This window comes from Prunus avium, chromosome 2 (assembly GCF_965620075.1).
Source record: "Prunus avium chromosome 2, drPruAviu1.hap1.1, whole genome shotgun sequence".
Classification (NCBI taxonomy): domain Eukaryota; kingdom Viridiplantae; phylum Streptophyta; class Magnoliopsida; order Rosales; family Rosaceae; genus Prunus; species Prunus avium.
The window spans coordinates 12538543-12563662 of NC_142285.1; the positions used below are offsets into that span (position 1 = coordinate 12538543).

Below are 25120 nucleotides of genomic sequence, written 5' to 3' on the forward strand. Positions count from 1 at the left end.
TCAAAGCCAGCGACGGCATGGAAAGATCGGATGCCGCAGATAATAGAACCCTAAACGCCATAGCCACCATCTTCGATGGCACCATGTACAGTATCACTGCCACAACGAAGCACAGCCCCACAAAAATCCCCGTCGCACGTGGGTCCCGCCACGTCACCAAAGCCTGTACCCTCTCCCCTTGCATCGCGAAATCTCCCAACACCGTCTGCACACGTGCACCGAGCATCTGCAGCTTATCGTACCTCGCTCGCACTAGCTCGAATGATCTGGTGCTCGGCACCGAATCAAACTCCTCGTCCAGCTCGTCACGGTCAACGCTCTCATCCAATGATAGCTTCGGGTCAAAGTGCTGAAGTGCGGCCCGGGAGCGGAACCTATAGTTCCAAGCACCAATAACGAACACATAAAATGCTAAAGTTGGGACTATCAGATCCGGGAACCGCACAAGCAGCGCCAGCAAAGCGTGTACGAGAATCGTGGCCATTGGATTCTTCCACGAACGCATGTCGTTTATCCACCCAATGACATCCATCACCCCCGCAACGACATTGATGATGCGGAAATAATTGGCGCGCACTCTCCTCATACTAAAGCCTTGTGAATCCGCGTCCAGCATGTAAAGCACGACATCCCGCCCCAGCGGCGGTTCAGATCGCGACAAGTGGGAGGCCACGATCTTCACCGCCGCTCTCCTCAACACATCTTGTTGGACCGGCCCCAGCGGCTTTATGTGATGCATCAACGGCAGTGATGGCTGCGAGTAGACATGGACCAAATCCAAGGTCGGGCTCACGCGAACGAAGCGTACTGCGATCTCCACCTCACCCATTTTTTTCAAGCCAGTGGGTGATAAAACCAGCAGCGGATACGTATTCTTATACACTTTACCTGTAGCCAACGTAGATATACGCACCCGTAGCTTCCCGATACGGAAGTCAGGACGCGTGGCGCCTTTCGAGCCCTCGATTTCGAAACCCGATCCGGAATTATCAAAAACGCCGATGCTCAGCAACGTACACGGATCGTAGACTATAAACGTGTACTGCTCGTTCCACTTAGGCTCCAAACTATCACATACGGTACGCGTGCATACCCATTTTGCACCATACTTGGCAACACAGTAGACGTCCGTGCATCCTTTACCGTTGACCGTCTTGACCGGTATCATGTTCTTGCATCCGATGACTCCGAGCTCCACCGTGCCGAGCGGTGGCTTCCAGAGCTGTCTCGCCGTGGGGCGGTAGTCGCTGCAAACGTGCGCCGCCTCGTTCATCACGTGATATCCGCCGTCGAAGCAAAGGCGCAAGTGCATTCTGCCTCTGTACATCCTCTTCTCGTCGCCGTCTGGATTTTCCAAGCTGAACCATCGCGACGCCACTTTACGATCATCCACGCGTCGTTCGACGGCTCTGAGTGGAATTCGCAGTACGCCCAAGGTGACCGGTCCCTTCGGTAGCCGGTTCTCTATGGTGAAAATTAAGTGGTCGCTGAACGGATCGGCAGCTACGAACATCAAGTCTTGGTTCCAAGACGGCACGCCGTTTCGGGTGATGGTAGACTCGGTCTTGAGGAATTGGAATCCGACCTGGGCTTTGACCTGGAACGTGGCTTCCTTCAAATTCAACGACGCCGTTATGGGCTGAACGTCTTGCGCTTCGAGGATGGTGGCTCGGAGATACCAGAGCTTCGGAGACTGGTACACTTTGGCTCGTGCGTTTGGATTTTTGGCCGTGTCGGTCCTCCACGCGTCGGGGAATGAATCGTTTGCCTGGGTGCCCATCTATGTGGCAAGCATAAGATCGCCGTTGATGCGGGCCCCACCGCCCTCCAGCCTGTACCACTGCGGGGCCAAGGGCCTGTCCGGCGGGTCACTCAGGGGTATTTCCATCACGTCGAAACAGATCCTGCCGAGGAACTGATGGCCGGAGGCCACCTCGTAGGCCGTTGTGGGGTCGAATACGGGTGGGTCCCAGACGGAGACTTCGAGGATGGAGGCATCGGACTGGTCGGGGGATTGGCGAGCGAAGGCAAAGGTCTGGTCCCACTCGAAGCAGTGGGTTTTTCTAGCGGGCTTGGATGTGATTGTTAGAATTTGGCCTGTAGCTTTCTGGTTTCACTTATTGATTTTCAGAAAGAAATAAAACCTTTTCAAAACGTATGCAGAGGAGAAAAGAAACTCAGAGAGAATAATAAAGTTTCAGTATATTTTCTTGCCATCCGGATCAGGTTCCATTGAAATGCATCTGAACGGTTGAAGAGAAAAAGCGGGCTTACGGTGCATTAGGGTAGGCTGCAGTTTCCCCTTAGCAGAGGTGTCAGGTCGCGCCTGGTTCGAAAAAATCGCGCCTTTCTTATTCCTGACAGTGGCGCCTTTCTTGTCAATGGAGTTATGAATGAACCCTAGTCATAACACCCAAATACCTACCAGACATCAAGTTCTCTATTCCTCATCTCTTCTCACAGAAACTCCTTGGTGTACTGTTTCTTTTTTACTTGCTCTTCTGTTGTGGCAGAACCTCCGTGATCGAGTAATTCTCATCTGAACGTCTGAATCGATACGTTTTTGTCGAATTTACTCCCTCTCTTTGATATTAAAGTTTGCATGTTATACTGCATTCACTTAATTGAAATTGGTTTAGGACTTTAGGGAGGATTTGAGGGCTTTGATTTTCTGGGTAAGAGTAGTCTGTCTCTGTGCGGAGTGTTTGCAAAAATATAAATTGGCCTAAGTAATTTGTGTTGTGTGTTGTACTTCGTATTTTTGTTTGCATTCTGGTTGTTTGTTGTGTTTTCGTAAAATTTGAGGAATCTTCATCTGTTCCTCATTGTAATCCTGCTTTGGCCATGTAGTGGTGTGAGTGTTGGGCATAATTTTAGGGATTTAATGGGGCTTGGCAAACAAATAATAATAAGTACCAGTAGAAGTAGAACGCATAAGAGAAAATTGAATCTTAACTCTGAATATGAGATGATTTGGGATGCATAAGGAGCAATGCATCTTGTAGTATGTATCAATTCTGTATATGAATTTGTTGAAATTAGTGTTTGTAGGTGAAATTATGTATCTTAATGTGTTGAAAATAGTGTATCAGTTTTGTAACTTAATATGTTGAAGATTGTGTTAGTAGGTATCAATTATGTAATGTATTGAAAATAGTGTTTGTAGGTTTAAAAATGTGTAGATAATATTGTGAGTAAGTATCACTTCTGTATGTTAATGTGGTCAGAATATTGTCAGCACGTATCAGTTCTGTTTCTTAAGCAAAAGGTGTCTTTTGCAGGTATAAAATGGATTCTGGGTTTGAGCTTTGTTTCCCGAAGTTAGAGGTCTATTCTGCGCGAGTGAATAATCTGTGTGTGGCGCAAACAGTCCTGTGTAATTTTGGGGCGCATTTCAGTGAGTCGCTTATGGAAAGATTTAGAGAGAGCTGTTGTGGGCACCTGTTGGGACTCCATAAAATTGCATTTAGTGGTCAAATTGTGCATGGTCTGGCACTCCGGCGAGTCGGAGGACCTGGTGTGAAGGACATGATGGGCCTTAGTTATGCAATAGGGTCCAACGTTGCTCAATTCAGTGTAAATGATTTTTGTTTGATAAGTGGTCTAAAATGTGGAAGCGAGCCTGACATAACGTCTGCCGAGGAAGATCATAAGCGATTTATGAAAGCGCATTTTACCAACAGGAGTAACATTACTGGTCAGGACTTAGAAAATGCATTCCTAAAGTCCGAAACAGGAAGCGAGGACTCGTTCAAATTGGGACTGCTGTATTTTGTGGAGTCTGTGATAATGGGTAGACCCCAAAATGTAAAGATAAATGAGGACTACTTACATTTGGTTCATAAAATGGATGAATTCAACAAATATCCATGGGGATCTATATCGTTTGAGTGTCTGCAAGATTCTCTATTGTTTGTTCCCGGGAAGAAAGAGAGAGATGAAGACAAGGATGGGCAGGGGAAAGGGGAGAAAAAGCGAAAAAAGGCGGTGCGGAGTTCAGTGAGAAAAGGGAAGAAAAACGTGGAGGATGAGAAGCCTAAAAGAATTAACAGACCTGCATGGAATATAAAGGGATTGAGCTATGCTTTCCAGGTATGATTTAGTTCAAAATTAGTGTTTGTAAAATTTAAGTTCGTAACTAAGTACTGACTTTGATAATCTATTTGTTGTAGATTTGGGCGTATGAATTAATTGCTGAATTGGGAATTCCCCCCCTTAGATATTGTAGGCGGATCGAGGAAACTGCATTAGTCCCTCGAATTTGCCGGTGGGAATCCACAGATAAAGTGCCTGAGTTTAGAAAGCTGAACGCTTATATATTTCAAAGCAAACAGGTGTGTAGTTAATAATTGATTTCAATAGTATGTTGGTTTCATGAGGAAAGCTGTTTACTATTGTATATGACCTATTAACTGTATATGTTTGACAGCCTGTTATACTGCGGCTCTTACGACCACGTGAATTGGAGATGAGGCAACCATATTGGAGTTAGGGATCAGTTGTTCCTAAATGTGATGCACCTAGTGCAGGCCCGCGGGTATGTAAGGACCTTGATGAATTAAACTCTGTTGTGCAGCAGTTGAGGAATGAGGTTGCACTATTGCACCGTGAGAAGGGTGAGCTGGAGGAGAGAGTTTTACGCTTGGAAAAGTGTACCAGTCATGCAGACGCCAGGAAGAGTGAGGATGATAGAGAGCAGAGACTTAAGACTGAGGATGCTGGAGAGGAGAGACATAAGACTAAGGATGCTAGAGAGGAGAGACATGAGACTGAGGATGCTGGAGAGGAGAGTGATAAAACTGAGGAAGGTGGAGTAGCCGAATCGAGAGAGGAGTGTGTACAAAATGCAAAAGAAGAGGTGCAATATACAACCCCGGATATAAATTGGGATGATCCAGATGTGGTGTGTGTCACCCTTGTTAAATTCCTTACGAATCCTCCTCGAAAGATTGACATGTCCACTGCGAAGGGTGAATGTGGCGAAGATGTTATAGTTGGGGTGGGGCGAAAGAGGGGTCGGGGAAGGAGTCAGACGGTTGGTCCTGTGACGAAGAGGCCAAGGGCAGTGGTAAGGGAAACTCCATGGCAAGGTCAGGAGATTCCCAATATTTCGAAGGACCCAATTGCTGACCCCCTAAGGTGGCAAAATTCTGCTGGGAATGGGGACAATAAGTAAAGTAAGTTCCCTTTGCCCGTCCATAGTGAAATGTAAATGGTTTATTATAATTACCTATTGAGTCACTGGTGAAATGGAATTGATAATAACAATGATTGACAAATATAGTTCACATGTGCGGTTATGTGGAGACGAAAGGTTTGCATAACTTCTTTGTTCGGTTGCTGACCAAGGACGGTTGGTTGGATGACTCGGTAAGCATTGATTGATTTGGGATTTTGTCGATAAGCCCTTGCTATGTAGTAATTGATTGATTTAATAATGGAAACAACCCTTTTATGTAGAACATTGACATGGCCTTGCATTTGCTACGGGAGCGGCACAACAGGTCTGGCAAGTGGGCGGGTTCTGACTGGACGATATTGGACACCACTTTTCAGGTCTGTGTTATTTCATAAGCATTGTTTGTTTTGAAATTCTGTATCCGTTATGATGCATAACTCGTGTGCCACTATGCAGAAATGCGTTGCCTTAGATTACACGCAAATGAAGTCGTATATTGGAAAGGACGAGAGGCAGCACAGCAACGGTCTAGTGGGAATGGTGAAGGGCGAAGGGCATAAGTTGGCTAAATCATGGGGGTCTGTGAATCAAGTTTTTTTGCCCTTCAATCTACAAACGCAGAAGCACTGGATCTTACTTGTTATCGATTTAAAAGAGTGTGAGATAAGGGCATATGATTCAAAAGTAGATCTGTGCAGAACTTAAGCCATCTAACGGGTTGTGCAGCCGGTGTCCAAAATACTGCCCCGGTTGTTACACGAAGCTGGATATATTGGCGACGGTCTACTTCAAATAAAAACAATACAAAGTTCACACAGTTTCACCTTTACATAAAAACACTAAAAACCAAAAAACAATTTATTAATAAAACACCTATCATAGCATGTATATAGACTTAATAATCAAACGCAGTCATCAAGTTGAGTTCGCGCTGGATGCAGAATAGCTCCCTCTTCCATTTGCAGGGTTCACAGCAGTTCCAAGCATCTACGTTGCCCCAGTCTTCGGCACTGCGGTCCCAGAACTGATACCACTCCCGATTACCCTCACAGTCAATGCAGTCTTGAAAAAAATGTTCGTCTGCAGTAAACTTTTCAAGCAGAGGAGGAGTTTTGGTGCCAGACATTGTATACCGACCCAGTCGAATGCTTATTGAATCCCTGCAAGCTTGCATGTTCAGTTTCTTCGTTTTGCTGAGATGGCACAAAAACTCCATCGCATTCTCCTTGCCCTCACTAGGGTTCAACAGCCCTAGCAAGCCAACAAGGTAGGAGGCTTCCTCATGCCCTGCCATAGTGTTAATGTATGCATTTTGAATATTTCTTTTGGCTTTCCTTGACAATTTTGTAATAGGACAATCATTGTATTTTCTCAAGCTCTAGTCTAGATTAAGAATTACATCTCTAGGTATGCTTAATTGGCTACATTATGATGGACAACAATGGGTTTGACAAAAGGTAAATTTTGCATTGCATTACATTGCATTTTCCAACTTCTGAAGATTATGACTAGTCAACCTCTGCCTCAGTAGGAATTCCAGCTCACTGTTCCAGCTGGATCCTACCCATATGTTTTTGTCTTATTCTGCAAAATTCCCAGCTGTCATTGTACGATTCTAACCTAGGAATTTTGGTGTAAAAGGAAACCAATTATTCATTTGGTAGCCGTCACTTTTGGAGGCAAGTTTTGGAAAGTTTCCTTGGAAACTTTCTCTTCTTCCTCAAGAGAAAACCATTTATTTCATCTATGAGTTTTTTCTAATTGATTTCTTTTTGAAAAAACTGCTTTTGAAATATGAATCTACATCTAGCTATTTAAATCATTCTCACATATAGATCTAGATCGGATTCATGACTGATTTCTTCAAGAGTATGGTTTCTTGAAGAAATTGGTCTTTCTCCCTTGAATCCAAAGTTTGGTTTCGTTCTAAGTTGGAGCTTGCAAGCTAGTGCCATGGGATGAACGAGCTGAAGAAGGAGCTGCCATTGCCATGAAGAACTGAGCTTCAAGCTTTGCTAAGTTGGAGAAGAAGATTGCACAAAGGAGGTAAAGCTCATCTTCCTAAATAGATCTAGGTTTTGCTTGAGCTTGCTTGTATTCCTTTGTAAGAATCTTTTTCTACTTAGTGGATTGCCTGGTCGGTTGATGACCTCCAGTTTTTCCCAATGGTGGGTTTCTGGGTGAACAAAATCTGTTTTGCATATCTGTAAATTTTTCTGGGTTTGTGTTCTTGGTGGTTGACTAGTCATCTTTATCTGCTGTTTGCTGTTTACTTGATAATGATGATTTCACACACTTTCACCATAGTTGTTGCTAGCACAGGGGATGCCTAGATTGACGGGTCCTTCTGAGTGCCTAGGTTGTCACTAGTAATCTTCTAGGGTTGCAGGTACTTTGTGGCATGCTCCGTGTGTTCTTTTTATTGTGATTGTTCATGACTAGTATTGGTCAAGGTCTAAAGTGTGTGAAGCCCGTTGTGGTTGTGTTTGTGTCATTTAATTTACCCCTCGTCACCTAAGTGCCAATTTCACATAGCCGCCACCCGCAGGTTCTTCATGCCCTCATCATCTTTCAATAAGAAGAAGTCATGAATAGCTTCTCTGTAAATGATTTCTGGATTGTTATGTTCTTTGCACTTTTGCAAGAACTCAACAATTTTGCCTTCCTCACTTGGGTACCAGTCCTGATGCCACTGGTACTTATCTACTGACACCGTTGTCCAAACCTCAGGATCGTTGAGCATTTCTTTAAATAACTTGCGGGTTCCCACCATGTTGTATAGATCTTCAAAGGACTGCTTTGCAACCACGAGCAACACCTTAAACCATGCCAAATGTGGAATATCCATCTTGGTTGTTGGAGAAGAGGGACTGAAAAGGGTCTGTGGAGAAGAGGACTGAAAGGGGTCTGTGTAGAAGAGGACTGAAAAGGGTCTGTGGAGAAGAGGGACTGAAAAGGGTATGTGGAGGTTTTAATAATCAAGGTGTCGTTTGGGGACGAAGAAGGAAGTGCCGCATATAAACCCAACCGGCGTGACCCACTTGACAATTGACGAAGACAAGGGTTTAGATCAGTAATTATTGTATTCGTTTCCCAAGCGGTGTGAGTGAAATGGCAATTGACAGTCATCGCTGAAGGTGAAGGGACTGAATTGGTTTCGCGTGCTCCCATATTGAGAGCATTTATGATACCACTTGTCACCGGCAGCAGTCACAAAATTATAAATGCTTTTCGTGATAATTATTATGCTAAAATCACATCACCACTTATGAAGCAAATGACTTAGTTACATTTGAACATGACCAAGTAATCAGTTTCATTTTGCCAACCTTGAAACTAAATATCAACGCACCATTAACAGTAAAGTAAATGATCACAGTGTATATGATACTAATAATGCAAAAATGACATCAGAGCGAGTGAAGGTAACTTGCATTTTAACATTAACAACTAAGCAGTTGCTTCTTGCCAAATATGGAACTAAATATGAACGCGTATCACCAGTACAGAAAAAGAAAACTGTGTTTATGATACTGATAATGCAAATATGACAGCACACGTTCTGAAGGTAACTTACATTTCAACCGCGCCGCGTGAACACTTAAATCTCCGCAAATATGATACTTAATTTGTCTGATTATCACCTATAAAGAAAATGAAACTACTGTATCTAATACTAATAATGCAAATATGACATCACCACGGAAAGTAGGTATCTAAAGTGGCCGCTCCCCAGTCAAAGTGAACAAATTAATTTTGGCGGGTAAAATTAGTAGGGGGATTGCTGTATAAATAACAAAGTGATATATTTAACCTCACATTGCACCACTAGTTGGTCCAAACAACCCCTCAACTCACCATGGGGTCACCTACGAAAATCCCCCCCATACTTATAACAACTCCACCAAAAAATGCAGACCCTATCTCACATAAGAATAAGAATGCTGAAGATGTTCCTGTAGGACCTGCGAAATCCATCAACTTTTCATCTGAGGACCACAATGATGCAGGTCGTATCGGCCAGATGCGGTACGATGCGTTGAAGACTGAAATAAAATGTCAGAAGATACGTCTAAGATGGTATGAAGAAACATTGGGGAAGGAGAAAAGTCAAGCGAAATTACACCTTCGATCAGTCAAACTAATGAAACTGAGGGTTAGGCTTGCGAAAGGAAAAGGTTGTCGAAGGTTCAGGGGGTTGAATGAGGCAGTGCAGATGAGGGAAGCAGAAGCACGTAAAGGGTTTGACCTGTTCTGAGAGTATGCAAAATGTGTTGTCCCAAGCTACAACTGGTATGGAATCACCATGGAGTAAACCGTCGCTGGACAATGTTCATTTTTGTTATTTTCAGTAAGTTTGTTTGGAAAAAATGTGTAAAAGTTCATTTTGACTGCGTTTGTTCCAAGTTTGTGTGCGCTCCTGAAGGTGTAACCATTTTGCTTTGGACACTTCAGATGGTATCTTGTATGTATCCAAGCTGTAAGACGTGAAGAAAGAGCGAGTGAAAAATATGGGAAACTGCTTTTGGTTTATTATGCATACTTTTGTAAAGCTAAATAGGTATGCTTTTATTGAAGTATGTTTACATTATTTTCTGTCAACATATTTAATTTCTCTTTACAAAATGCCTAAAAGGAATGGGATAGTTTTTAGCATTGATTGGATCTCTTATATGGAGTTGTTGTTCCTAAAATGGTAATATGAGGTTTGCTTATTCGTGTGAAATATATAATATATGACCAATGAAATAACAATAATAATATTTTGTGTGTCATTTGAAAGGAGAAAATAAGACTAATTTTTCCCAATAATTAGATACGAAGCAAATGTAACCGATAGTTGTGTTATTTTAAATTAGATAATGAACATGAAGGGAATAGACGGAAAAGGTTTGAAAAACATAATGTTACGGTTGAAACGAAAGCGAGTTCAAACCATATTCCGAAGATGAAGTGTACACTCTGTATTATCACATCTTATGAAATTGAGTACGAAAGTGAGTTGAAAAAACACTTTCGACGATTTATAGCTTCCCCCAGTTGTGTAATGCCACAAGGAGCTGGTATCAATTTTGGGGCATTTTTTCCGATTTTTCTCCTTGTTATTACCATGTCTTCAATAATTTTCCCCCAGTTGTGTAATGAAAATAATGAAATACAACACATGGCGAGACCTGACCGCATCAACCTTGGGTAGGTGCACACGTGCACGTCAGTGACCATTCTCTCACCCTTCCTTTGCAAAAATCGGGATAACAATTCGACAAATGCTACCATCTCATTGAAAGTTGAAAATTCAAAATTCATGTGTATGCTTTCTGTGATTAATACGAGGCTTTAATCCGAATTCAACCTAAACCAAATACTCTCATTACTGAACAAAAAAACAAAACTGATGTGACAGATGGGAAAAACAGATAACACAAACTGCGGAATACTCCAGGACATCATATATAAACGGTGTCGTATGGCTATGGGATACTCATTGCCGTAGATCAACATCTTGTTTTTTTCCTGACTCTTCTTTGGAGTTGTGTTTTGTGCATACAACGAATCCCCCAATCTGAAGAAACTGAAGATTTGTCAACATGTCAACCAGTTCAGACGGCAATGCAAATCAGGGGGACTCCGATGGGTCATGGGAATATGCCCCCGATTATCCAAGGTCCCCTCTACCACCGTTGCCACTTCCAACCTCCTCAGCAAGCGAGGGCGACTCTGATGATCCTGCTGTGAAAATAAATGATATGAAGAACAAACTGGAACACGGCTCCTCCTTGGTCCATTATTGGACTCAAAAGTGTGTCGGAGCTGAGCAGAAGTTGGCGTATTTGACGCGCCAAGTGAACAAAGCGCGTTAGAGAAAAGAGAAGCACATAATTCGTGGCCAAAGAAGAAAGCACAAAGCAAATGATTTGCAAATGACCCAGGACGATGCTACGTACGAATCTTTGAGCATCCACAAAGGAGGCGACAAGCATGGGCAAGCAATGTCTATGGCTTTTAACGAAGGTTTTGAGCAATTCCGATGGTTCATTGCAGATGTCCACAAACATATTGACTGGGATGCCATAACTCCGTTTGCTGCACAGCAAATCATCTCCGGCGGTGTACACCCACCAGAGCTAGGCCACCAACCAGCAAAAACCAACGATAATGACGGCTGGTAGCCATATCAATCGCTAGGCAATCGTTATTCACTTGTTTGTTTTTTGTTAATGCTAGATCTGGGTTTGTGTTTACATGTTTATGCCCGATCTGACTTACGTGCAGCTTATTCGGGTTTAAATCTGCTATCACAACCTTGGGTTCTATGTTCTTACCAGAGTTCAATCTTATTTCTTCGATTACTAACTACTGGATTAGTAGAGTTCAGTTACTAATAGTGCTCAAATTTTTGGTTTCAAAAATTGTCGGTGGGTCGATAAATTTTTTCAAGATTATCTGACACAGATATTCGGTTCTTTGACACATTACTAGCACATAGTGATGGTTTCAAGATTCCCTTACCTACATATTTCATTTTCCTTGCAACCGTTGCAAAGGTGTATAAAACCCACATTGCATGAATCCCAAACGAATCCTTTCAAACACTGGCTCCATGTTCTGAAAACACCAAAGCCCCAGGATGGACATCCACCTTCAACCAAAGATGGATCCGAAAGTTTGAGTTGTGCATAATTATTGCAAGCATGGAGACGTTCACGACCATCCTTGTAGGTCTTGCAGGGATCTATTCGAGGTAGGTCCAGACAATGTTCAATACTATTGGTCCCCGACCCCTTCTCCCCCAAAGCCCCCATCTCCCATTGTTTGCATTACCCCCAGAGTGGTGCGAGGATTGCTACAATGACAAACGCATTCTAGATTCGGAGGAACGTGGCCGCTTTGAGTCAAGTGATGACTCTAATGTTGATAACTAAGTGGCTCTTCAAATAACTTATTGTTGACTTTAATGTACTTTTTTATATTTTATTTTTCTATGTCCGAATGTAAGTGATGCGATACGTGTGTGACACTTAATAATTATCGAATACAAAAGTTACTTTATTTTTGGGCGGTTTCACTGTTGCTGTTCACATACCTTAGTTCAGTATCAACATGAGGCACTTACATAAGATTCACTAACGGTTCCAGATGGTTTCCAAAAAGACGCAAATTGGTATCAACAAATATTCAAACTTCGGGACCGTAAATGAAATCAAACTCCTGCAAAAATGACTCTGTCATAGTAGGTTCCCTGTTCTGCGTGCTCTGACTGGGTTACAAATTCTCATCAACTGCAGCACCAACTTCTGCGTCGGAAGATGAAGAGCTGCAACATCGAAACAAAGAAACAAGTCAACATCATTTCTTGTACAAAATTCAAACCCAGACAATTACATATTCACTTACCCGCTCACAAGTTTTGGACAACTCCGTCTATCATGATCAGTCTTCCTACATTCATTGCACCGCTGTTTATGTCCTTCCGCTGCCTTCTCTTTTTGTCCTTTCACTCTTCTCGCACGCCCTTTTGCTTTTACTCGATGGGGATCCTTCATTCTGACTTGGGAAGAACTAGTTCCGACCTCTCCATTGGGTTCTTCTTCGACACGAGCTCTTGATGACAACAACCTTGTAAGCTTCCCACGAATGTCGTCAAATGAATTTTCCAGCAACTCAAAACCTTCATCACACAACAAAGCAGAATCTATCAACTCACCTGCAACTTTGCCAAGTTTCAATCTCTTAACCAAAACCAAACCGTCCACGCAATCTTTAACTTCTTTGTCATTCTTATCATATGCTACACCACACTTTGCACTTTGAAGCCATCGTTTCACTATGTAATTGTCTGGCAAGTGCTCCACCTGCTTCATTCTTAAAAATTCTAGGATGTGTCGACACGGAATACCCCAAAATTCAAATCCTTTGCAGCTGCAATAAGCTTTATCGGCATCTTTTTCATGCACAAGCTCCTTCATCCGTGTCACCCCCGGATTTACCCGCTCACTTACTCTGTACTTGCACTGGGTCTCATCTTGCTCTACAAGTTCGAACAAGCATAAAAGGCTTCGAAAGTCTTCCCTATCAAACATTTCAAGAATTTCCCAAGTGTAAATGCGTGTCATTTGATGTTGCATTGGTGTTTGAAATGGCAGTGGAGGTTTTTCATTGGTATCAACATGATCAGCCATTAACTCCTTGTGCCTCTGTGAACCAAGAGCTCTTTCAAAACGTACAATGAATTCCATCAATGTGTTTTTCCTGTTAATATATTGTTTGAAAAATGCATGATAGCTTTCAGCCCGTTGACTACTTGACATCCCAGCCGAAAACACATGTTTTACATATGATGGAACCCAATTCTCCCGCAAAGCATGAATCGAGCTCAGCCACGGATGGTCTTTCAGCCCATTGCTTATGACGATTTCATTCCATTTCGCATCAAATTCTTCTTTCGTGTCCATACCCCATATGCATTTGCACATTTTCGAAAAACATTCCCCAATGCCGGGTTTCTCCATAAACTTATTCAAGATATGCCATATGCAATATCTATGGAATGTTGTTGGGAGAGTTAAAGCAATTGCCTTTGACATGGCTGCATCTTGATCAGTGATGATCATTTTGGGTGGCTCACCTGGCATGGCTTTCTTGAATTCTTCGAACAACCATACAAATGAATCCGTGGTTTCACTAGTTAGGAATGCACAACCAAACAACACTGTTTGCCTATGGTTATTAACGCCTAACAAAGGCGCAAAGACCATCCCATAGCAATTCGTGTTGATCATCGTATCAAATACCACCACATCCCCAAAAAACCCATAAGCTCGTCTTGACCTTGCATCTGCCCAGAAAACATTTCCCATCCTTCCTTCCGAATCTACCTCCATATTGAAATAAAATGATTCATTTTTTCCTTGCGCAACCAAAAAATGCTCCTTCAGCAGCTCTGCATCATGCCCAATCACCTCCCCACGCACGTCCCTTGCATAATTATAGACATCTCTCCTAACAAACCCAACATTTTCCAATCCCCCTACTTGCATCTCAAGAAGGCTTACCTGTTTATGTACAGGGATATTAACTTTGCTCATATGTGCACTATAGGCCTTTGTAGACTCTGTTAAGATACGGTGAGATCTCAATAGATGGACTTTATCAACTATGGTCATGTCATGGTTGTGTACCTTATTGAATCCTACAATAGTGTACTTATTCTTCTCGTTTACCTTCAAAATCGCAAGTTTAGCCTTGCACCTAGTTCGAGTACAACCTCGTTGTCTTCTCTTACGACTAACAGTGCTTGTCAACGCATACCTTTGTTTACAGCATACATATTCTTTCCTTATTACCTCTCCTGTGAATGTGCATGTTCTCGTTGTAGAACACCAAATGCCGAATCCGGCTTTCACGGCATACATATTATAGAAATTGAACACATCCTCACAGCAATCAAATTCAAGTCCCAATTTTGGTTTCAAGTCCGAACTAACTTCCGGTGTCACCTGTCCTTCGCACTCCATTTCACAGTTCTTGCAATTTAACCCTGAATATCACATCACCACCATCATATATGACATTAAAATCACTATCTGTGAAACATTAAAGACCTACATACACACTAACGTAACTCATGCTGATGCCCAATATTTGGCACAGGCTTTCAAACAGCTTTAAAATATATATCAACTAACATATGACATCCAAATGACTCTCTGGTGAAACATTGAAGACATACATACAATCTAATCTGACTCATGCTGATGCCCAATATTTGGCACATGCTTTCAAACAGCTTTACAATATATATTAACTAACATATGACATGCAAATGACTCTCCGCTGAAACATTAAAGTCATACATACAACCTAAAGTGACTCATGCTGATGCCCAATAATGAAATTGACAAATACAGTATATGGCTTACCTCGTAACTGATTTCCAACTTCAAATTTTCAACAAATATGACAACATAACGTAGCCCTTTTAGATCTGGACGTCAACCCCAAAAACTTTTCTTCTTCCTCAACCCCTGTTTCGCCTACGCTCAAGGATTTCAAAACCAACAGAGCAGAACCACAACGGTACGGTCAGCACTTTCCAACTCAACGCCAGTTTCGACGTTGCTCAAGGATTGACGTATGTCCCGACCCCAAAAACCCAACCACAAAGATGAAATTATAAAATCCAAGATTCCTTTGTTTCGCCTGAATGGGAAACCCAGAAAAATGAGGGTACCGTTTATGTGTTCTTCCTCAAACCGAAAAATGATTAACAGGGGTGCTCTCTCTTCAATGTTACAGTTCTTCCTCAATCAAAGCTGATAAAAAAATGGCCTCCTCATTGAACTGAGCGAACAGCTGGTTTGGAGGGGACTTCTGTTTTGGAGGGGACGTTTTGGAGGGAGAAGAGAGAAGAAGGCCTCGTTCTAATACAACACTTACACTTACAATTGCTTTTCATACAGCCGTTAGATTGGATCCAACGGTGTTCTCATGTTATGTTCTCACATAGGCGTTCTCACTAGATCGCGACCCTATTTTCTTGTGTAGCATCAGAGCCAAAACACAGACTATATGAATGACACAAGCTGCCAAAAACAGATCCTAAGAAATCTAGGACACTATGATTCATCTCCAGCCTTTCAAGGTCATTGGAGGCTACGATTCTTACACCTAGGCTAGATATCTTTTCTGTAGATAGGACTAAGACAGCTAAGAATGACAGCTGTAGAGTTTCCCAAAATAGTAAGAAAACTAGCCGTTGGACATAACCTATAACGGCTATTACTATAAAAGAAAAGTTCTTCAGCTCCTTCGATTTCTTCATCCTCTTCACTGTCAATCTGCAGGATTAACATCTACAGCTTGACTGTCAATCTGCCAACTGTTCTTCACTTCTGCAGAACTTCATGTCAATCACCCCTTCTTGTAAAGCTTCCCTTATGAAATGATACCTTCTGTTTATGTGTCTCGTTCTCTGATGGAAAACTGGATTTTTGACCATTGATATTGCTGACATGTTGTCACAAAACAATGGCGTTGCATCAGATTGCATTTCACCAAAATGATCCAACACAAACCTTGGCCAGATAGCTTGAGCTGTTGCCTCAGTTGCTGAGACGTATTCAGCTTCTGCAGTTGACAATGCAACTGTGTTTTGCTTGACTGAAGCCCATGAATTCACTACCAAAACTGAATGCATATCCAGATGTGCTTCTACTATCATCTTCACTGCCAGCCTAATCAGAGTCACAAAAACCAATCAGAACAGCATTCTTGTCCCTTGTAAATTCAATGCCATAGCTGAGAATGCCTTGAATGTATCTGAGAACCCTTTTTGCAATTCCCATGTGCTTCTTTGTGGGGCTATGCATGAATCTTGATAACAAACTGGCTGCAAACATTATATCAAGCCTGGTTGCAATTAAATATAACAAGCTGCCAACAATTTTTCTAAACAAACCTTCATCGGCTAACTCAGTTCCATCAACTTTCTTTAGTCTCTCACCAATGGGTAGAGGAATTGTCACTGACTTACAATCCTCAAGGCCAAACTTTGCAAGTAAGGACTTTGCATACTTACTTTGATGGATAAATACCCCTTTATCAGTTTGTAGAACTCCCATTCCCAAGAAGTGGTGCAAGAGTCCTAAATCAGTCATTTCATACTTTTGCAGCATGTCCCTTTTGAACTCACTGAGCAATGCATTGCTGCTTCCAGTATAAACTATATCATCAACATATATAGAGACAATGATCAGTTTCCATTCCTCATCAGTTCTGGTATATAAAGTGGCCTCACTGGTGCTTCTTTGAAACTTGCAGCTAGTGAGATAAATATCAATCTCACTATACCAGGCTCTGGGAGCCTGCTTCAAACCATAGAGAGCCTTCTTTAACTTATAGACCTTATGACTTGCTTTTTTCACTTCAAACCCATCTGGTTGCTCAGTATAAACCTCCTCCTCAAGTACTCCATTCAAGAAGGCTGACTTAACGTCTAGTTGAAACAACTTCCAACCCTTTTGTGCTGCAACTGCAATCAAGGTTCTAATTGTATCTAACCTTGCCACTGGGGCAAAGGTTTCATTATAGTCAATACCAGGTTTCTGAGCATACCCTTTAGCTACAAGCCTAGCCTTGTGTTTTTGAACTGTTCCATCCAGATTCAACTGGGTTTTGAACACCCATTTGACTCCTATGACTGGTTTATATGTAGGCCTTTCCACCAGCTCCCAAGTTCCATTCTTTTCAATAGTTTCAATCTCAGCATCCATTGCTTCCTTCCATGCTTTGTCTTCAATAGCTTCATGATAAGTTTCAGGTTCAATAATGGTCATGTGACATCTTGCATAGATGTCCTCCAAACTTCTCAGCCTTACTGGTGTATTGGTTGGAGTTGAACCTTGACTGGTACCTGATTGGTTCATATTTATATATCATTTTGTACCCTTCTAACTTATGATTTGATTATATTATTGAGTTAAACTTGTGCTTTTAATCCCTTTTCTGTTTATCATTTAGGTCATTGGGCCTTAGGTAGCAATGGTGGCTTTGGATAGAAAAAGATGCAAAATGGTGCAAAAATGAGCAGACTGAGTTAGCAATTTGTTTTGGCCTTAACTTCCTCCTCCCAACTTGTATTGGCCCAATTAATATGTGGTGGAAAGAAGAGATTCTGAACTGCAAGATGGACTGCTAAAACGTATCAATTGATGAAGCAAAGCCCAATCCGTGGGCCCATCAAAATGCACACCATACATTCCAGTCAATTTTCGGCAGTCAACTTGAAAGGCCCAAAACGTACACTTTTACTGCTCAAATGGGAATACTTTCTTCACACAAGTTGTTCCAATGGGTATCTATTATGACATATCCAAATTTGAACCCCATTGGATACATATTGTAGCCTCAGGCCTTCCTACACCAAGCCTAGTTCAGAAGAATCGTTTTTCCAGCAAAGGTGAAGAAAACCCACATGGGTTGGCAGCAAAAGGCAGCCACAAATTGAACACCTTTGATAATCCCATGTGATGAAAGCTTGAGGTGCAGCAAAAGAAGTATGGGATGCAATTGATTCCAACCACACTAACATAGACAAGATGAAGTGGGAGTTATGGGTTGTATTAAAAAAGGAATGGTGGTGTTGGATTTCATCATGATGTTCCTCCCTCGTAGCCCTATAAATAGAGAAGTCTTCAAGCTTCATAAATCACACCCCAAGGGGGGAGCTCTCAAACACTTCTCTAGAGCTCCCTTCCATTCTCTCCCTCAAATTCTCTTAGTTTCCTTTCAAGTTGTCAACTGTTGTAACAAAATGATTTTACTAAATTTTCCTTCAAGTTTTCAAGTTCTACTTTAATTTTATTTGTAATATACATTCTTTCTTAAGTATTCAAGTTTAATTAGTTTCCAAGTTTCAATTATGGTTTTTGTTCTTATTCATTATGCTTATAAGTTAATATGCTAGTTTGAATGATTGATCACCATTTAGGCTTGCATGTTAGCTATCTTGGTTTGAATTAAGAGTAGACACCATGCTTTAATTCGAATTGAACTATGAATAGGAAGAGTATGTATGGACATTCGACAACAGGGATTAGATACATGCTTGGTTGTTTAAATTGTTCTTCTATGCTTAATGGGTTCCTAATGCTTAATTTTAGGTTAGACAACAAATGATCAAATTAGGGAATTAGGAACACAAGGTTAGGACCAAACACCATGGCTTAATCATACTTTAGCTAGAATCAATCCGTTAATCTAATTGAACTTGGGAACTTATTTGCTTGAGTTATTTCTTTTTTTCTTGTTTTATTTATTTTCTTTTTCATTTCTGTTTTGTGTAGGGAAAACGAATTGGATCATTCAATCACCAATCCTCGTGGGATCGACCTCGCACTTACATATGCTATACTACCAAGCGGCTCGTGCACTTGCGAGTATCACAAGTTGAGTATGCAGCTGAATCCATTTTAGTGCAGTTGAATCCATTTTAGTGCAGCTGAATCGACGCAACAGTACCACTGGAATTGCTTCCAGAGACATGTTCATCATCAGAGATTAGTTGAGTGGGATTTGGAGAGTCAATGTCGTGAGTTTCATGAGGAAGTTCATCTGTTTCAGGTATCTCGGAATTTTCATTTCCAAAAATGAGAGGCATAAGGACAGTTTCAACTTGCTTGCTTTCCCAATTCCAGGATTTGTTCTCATCAAAAACTACACTTCTTGAGAGTATGATCTTCTCAGTTTGAAGATTATAGATCCTGTAACCCTTCTCACAGCTGCCATAACCCATAAAAATTCCTTTGCTTGCTTTGTCATCAAACTTCTGTCTAAGATTTGATGGAATGTGACTATAACATATGCTTCCAAACACTCTTAGGTGTTTTACACCTGGTTTTCTTCCTGTGAAAGCTTCAAATGGTGTTTTGTCTGTAACTGTAGTGGTATAGCATCTATTTTGCAAATACATAGCAGTACCAACTGCTTCAGCCTAGAACTTTACAGGAATTTTCTTCTCAGTCCTCATTGATCTTGCCATTTCACAGATGGTTCTGTTTCTTCTCTCAGCAACCCGATTTTGCTGAGGTGAGTAGGCAATAGTCAGTTGCCTCTCCATGCCAAGATCACTGCAATACTCAAGGAATTCATGTGAAGTGTATTCTCCACCTCTGTCACTTCTTAGTTTCTTTAGATTGAATCCACTTTGTAGCTCAACAAATGCTTTGAACTTTTTGAACACACTTATCACACTTGACTTGTTTCTGAGAAAATATACCCAACACATTCTTGAATAGTCATCAATGAACGTGATGAAGTATTTATTTCCTCCAATGGACTCATTTTGCATTGGACCACATACATCTGTGTGTATCAACTCAAGTGGATTGTTGGCTCTCCAAGGCTTCTCATTCTCAAATGGTTCTCTGTGGCTTTTACCATACACACAGCCTTCACATACTCCTTCCTTTTCTGAGAAATTAGGCAAGCCTAACACCATTTGTGTTTGCTGCATTTTTTTCATGCTTGCAACCAATCTTCTATGCCAAACCCATGGATCTTCTTGTACTGCTGCTTTCATTGCCTTTGAGCAGATAGAGTCCATAGACAATGGAAAACATCTATTTCCAGCCATTTCAACTTTGGCAACAACATTATCAAGGTTGCTGTCATCACATATTAATGCATAGTTTCCTCCAAATAGAATGTAGTACCCATGCTCCAACATTTGTCCTATACTCAACAAATTCTCATTCAGACCAGGGACTAGCAGCACTTCATTTATGTATCTTCTCCCTTTTCTTGTCTCAACTGCAAGTATCCCTTTTCCTGTGGCTTGAACAAGATTACCAGTGCCCATTTTCACTTTGCAGGTCACTGACATATCAAGATTGATCAATAAAGACTGTTGAGAGGTCATGTGGTTGCTGCATGCACGGTCAACAAACCACACAGACTTGCTTGATGCAATTGAACTTGCATGACAAGCATAGAACATTGTTCCTGTGGTTACCTCTTCTTCCTTTGCATAGTTTGCAACTTGTTTACCATTTTCACAGTCCTTAGTTAAATGTCCAAATCGACTGCACTTCCCACACTTGGGTTTTCCTTTATATCTGCATATACCAAAATGGTATTTCTGGCACACTTGGCACTGTGGTTTCACACCACCTTGACTGCTACTTCCTTCTGATTTGTTTTGTGAATTGAAACTGTTGTTCCAATTCCCTCCAAAGCCATTATTCCAATTTGAGTTTCCACCTTGAGACCAATTCGAGCCCTTTTTGTTTTGTCCTTGCCATTTTTGATTTGGCCATTCCTGAGAACTTTTGTTAGCTCCAGAAGCTTGATTATTTCCAACTCTGAGATTGCTAAAAGCTTTCTCAGTTCCTGCCAACTTATCCCTTTCATCATGCAAATCCTCTCTCTTATCATAGACTTTGACAGATGCAAGAATTTCTTCAACTCTAATAGTTTCAAGGTCTCTGGTTTCTTCAATGATTGACACTATGGACTTGTACCTCCTACTTAGACTCATCAATAATTTTTGGACAATCCTTTTCTCTGTTACATCTTCTCCTAGAGATTTCAAGTTGTTTACAATTCCAAAAAATCGAGCCAAGTAGTCATCCAGAGATTCAACATCATGCATTCTCAAATATTCAAAATCAACTCTAATAGCTTGTAATTTCACACCTCTTACCTTTTTATCTCCTCTGAACTCTCTTCTCAGAATTTCCCAAGCACCTTTTGCAGTCTTCTCATTTCTGATGCGAGGAAAGAGTTCATCTGTTAGTGCTCCTTGAATAAGACTCAAAGCCTTGGCATTTTTTATCTTATCTTCTTTGGAGATAGTAGGTGCTTCCACTTGGATTTGCATAGTCACACCTTCTTCTTCTCCTTCAGAGCCTTCTTCTCCTTCAGAGCCTTCTTTTCTTTCACAGCCTTCTTCCTCCTCAATAATCGGCTGTGGATGTACTCCAAGCTCCACTGCATCCCATAGATCATATGCTATGAGAATAGTCTCCATTTTTACTGACCAAAAATCATAGTTTGCACTATTAAACTGTGGAGTTCGTAAATCTCCACTTGCAGAACCTGATCCCACCATTTTTATGTGAGTCTCAGTGAACCACACAATAAAAGAGCAACCTTTATCCCTTTTAGAGATTTCAGGAAAAAACCCCCTTTCTCACAGCTCATGCCCCTTCTATGAAATTAGACCAAGAGCTCTGATACCATGTTAGAATTTGGCCTGTAGCTTTCTGGTTTCACTGATTGATTTTCAGAAAGAAATAAAACCTTTTCAAAACGTATGCAGAGGAGAAAAGAAACTCAGAGAGAATAATAAAGTTTCAGTATATTTTCTTGTGTAGCATCAGAGCCAAAACACAGACTATATGAATGACACAAGCTGCCAAAAATAGATCCTAAGAAATCTAGGACACCAGGATTCATCTCCAGCCTTTCAAGGTCATTGGAGGCTACGATTCTTACACCTAGGCTAGATATCTTTTCTGTGGATAGGACTAAGACAACTAAGAATGACAGCTGTAGAGTTTCCCAAAATAGTAAGAAAACTAGCCGTTGGACATAACCTATAACGGCTATTACTATAAAAGAAAAGTTCTTCAGCTCCTTCGATTTCTTCATCCTCTTCACTGTCAATCTGCAGGATTAACATCTGCAGCTTGATTCGAGGCTAGTATGCAACTTAACTCTCAACAGTGATGTGGTAGTTGGCGGTGGAGATTTTTACAATTGGGCTGCCATTTGCTGGGAGGAAGCGCTCTTTCACAACTCGGACAAAGAGGTAGTGCATCTTCTCCACCAGATCAAACGACGACCGGTCCATTGACATGCTTTCCGTCGGCTCCAGCTGCGACGTATAATTGAGTGCTCCACCGGGCACAACCGGAGGTCTCGGCATTGGTGGTGGACCGTTGGTTCAGTGGAATTTGACATCTGCCATTGATTTGGATACGGAATGTGCCATTACCTCAATTTCATGATCACGTTGCATGGGCATGGGAGCAGCTTCAGGTGCTACTGGTGGGGGTGGTGGGTTTGCCTGATCCTGATTTGCATCGTCAGTGGCTGGTGGTGGCGGAGGTGGCGGTGAGGGAGCCGATTCTGCTACTTCAGGAGCCTCGGTCTTTGGTGGCGGAGCAGCCTTAGTCGGCGGCTCTTCGGCAGGCTTCTCAGGTTCAGGTGGCTGTGTTTGTTCGGCTTCTTTTGGTGGCGCCGCCTCAGCTTGTGGCTGGTCTGTAGGTTGGGGCGAGGTAGATTCCGGAGGCGGTACCGCCTCTGACTGCGGAGGTTGTGCTGTTTCAGGCTTTGGTTCCTCTGCTTTGGGCGGCGGAGGCGCTGGAGACGGAGGTGGCACGACCTCATCCACATAATAAATCTTCAACCCAATGTCGCCGCGAATCCACGTGAACCAGCTCTTCTTCTGCAAAGGGAAATAAATCAAGGCCTCCTCACCTTTCTTCACAAACTGGGAGGAACTCAACCGGATCCTGCCGAGAAAGTTGTTTCTGGTGGTGGGGCCGTAATTCTTGTCATGGTATACTTCATGAAAATGTCGTAGTCATCGACGTCAATGTCTAGAACCATAGCTTGGTTATGGAACTCTGTTGTATACTCTTGTACAGGATGCCCAAATCTTTGTCTGAAGTGTTGCCACTTATACCATCTTTCATCTTCATAGGCAACTGGATAGAATTGTTTTCCAAAAAGCATCTTGAAATTCTTCCAAGTCAATTCTGAGACATCATACTATCTCTGATAGGACTTCCACCATGTAAGGGCATGGCTTGAAAGTTTCAAACTTGCAAATTTAATCTTTTGCACATGAGAATACTTATAAACTATGAAATAAGTTTCTAATGTATCTATCCAGTTATCTAGCTTTTTAGGATCAACATCTCCTTTATATATAGGGATATCAACCTGAAAATGAATTTTTAAAGTATCAATGGAATTTTTGTTGTCACCTGATTCAGCTTCCTTTTTTCGCTGGATTAGCTTGTGTGTCATCTTCATCTTCACTATCCTCAACAACCTTTTTCTTGAGCTTTTGTTTAGGCTCATATGAAGTTGATGGACGTGAAGGTTTTCCAATCTTCAAACTCTCCACGAGTTTAAGGATTGATGTAGACAAATTTTCAACTTGCTGCAAAAGTATAGTGATGCGATCGCCATCACTAGATGTATCCTGTTTGTTTTCTCCAGACATAATGTCTCTCTTGGACCTTGGCTTTCAATGCAAGAGCAAAGGAACTAAAAGTTCTTCTCCAGAAGTTTTGCGTTGGTTGCGAGTTGAGACCATAAACCACCGTCACCCTCTCGAATCTGGTGCTCTGATACCACTTGATCCAAAACTTCTAGTCAGTAGAAGTATGAATTCTTAGTTTAAAGGAATAAGGGAACGAGAGGAATTTTAAGACAATTAGAGAAACAAAAAGGAAGAAGCTAAGGAAATGCTTTGAGTTCTGCTTTCAAAATTGCTTGATTCATTTCAATGAATAACTTACATATTTATACAAGGTTCGGTTGCTAAAATTAACTAAACTAAAGTAGTAAATTATTTTAAGCCATAAAGAATGAATGGCCTAAAATCTCACTCACTTTGAAACCATTAACTTTTTATGGTTTATAACAATTCGTTATAAACCATTAGTTTTTATGGTTTAAATAATTTAATAATCTAATATAATTAATTAAAATTATATTATATTATGTTTATTTTTGTTGGTAGATCCTCCTGGATCATCGATCCACTGAATTACACGAAAGACTTAAATTTTTTAAAAAAAGTATTGCTTTGGTTGTCATTTTTATTTTATTTTATCACCACATAAGTCTGTTTGAAAAAAAAAAAAACTAGTATCTCTTTCGCATATAAAAAGTTGGTAAACAAGTTCGGCCACGTAGCGTTTTTGTATTTTAAAAAATAGACCATCAAGGTCCATTATTTCGATAACATATTGGGATTAGATTCTGGCCTTAGTTTTAGTAAGATAATATTGAGAAATCTAAATTCCAATCTAGCGTGGTTTCATCATGGATTTACTAAAATTCATATTTATGTACCAACAAACAATGCCAACCTGTGAGTTATATATACTTTAATTGCAAGTTGTACTCGTTTAGGTTGCCAAGTTATTTATGGCATGAGACATAATATGTCAATTTAGTTACCATTTTGTTCAACAAATTAATCTCTGAAAAAAATGCACTTATGAATACACATTTTATTGGATTTATCCTTATGTACACATGTACATGTGAAAAATAAGTTACATATAATCGTAGATTTGGAAAGCACTGATAACTTAGAAATTAAGTTAAACTGTTTCAATAATTTTAAGCCACTAATTACATAAGGAATAAAATGGCAATCTTATTATGCCAATTTATTTACCATTATAGTTCGATACA

The 25120-nt window shown here is 41.2% G+C and overlaps 1 pseudogene; it reads right to left on the reverse strand.

The window, feature by feature from the left end:
• Nucleotides 1-24651, reverse strand: LOC110754415 (multiple C2 domain and transmembrane region protein 16 pseudogene; annotated as a pseudogene).
• Between the last annotated feature and the right edge of the window lie 469 nt (nucleotides 24652-25120).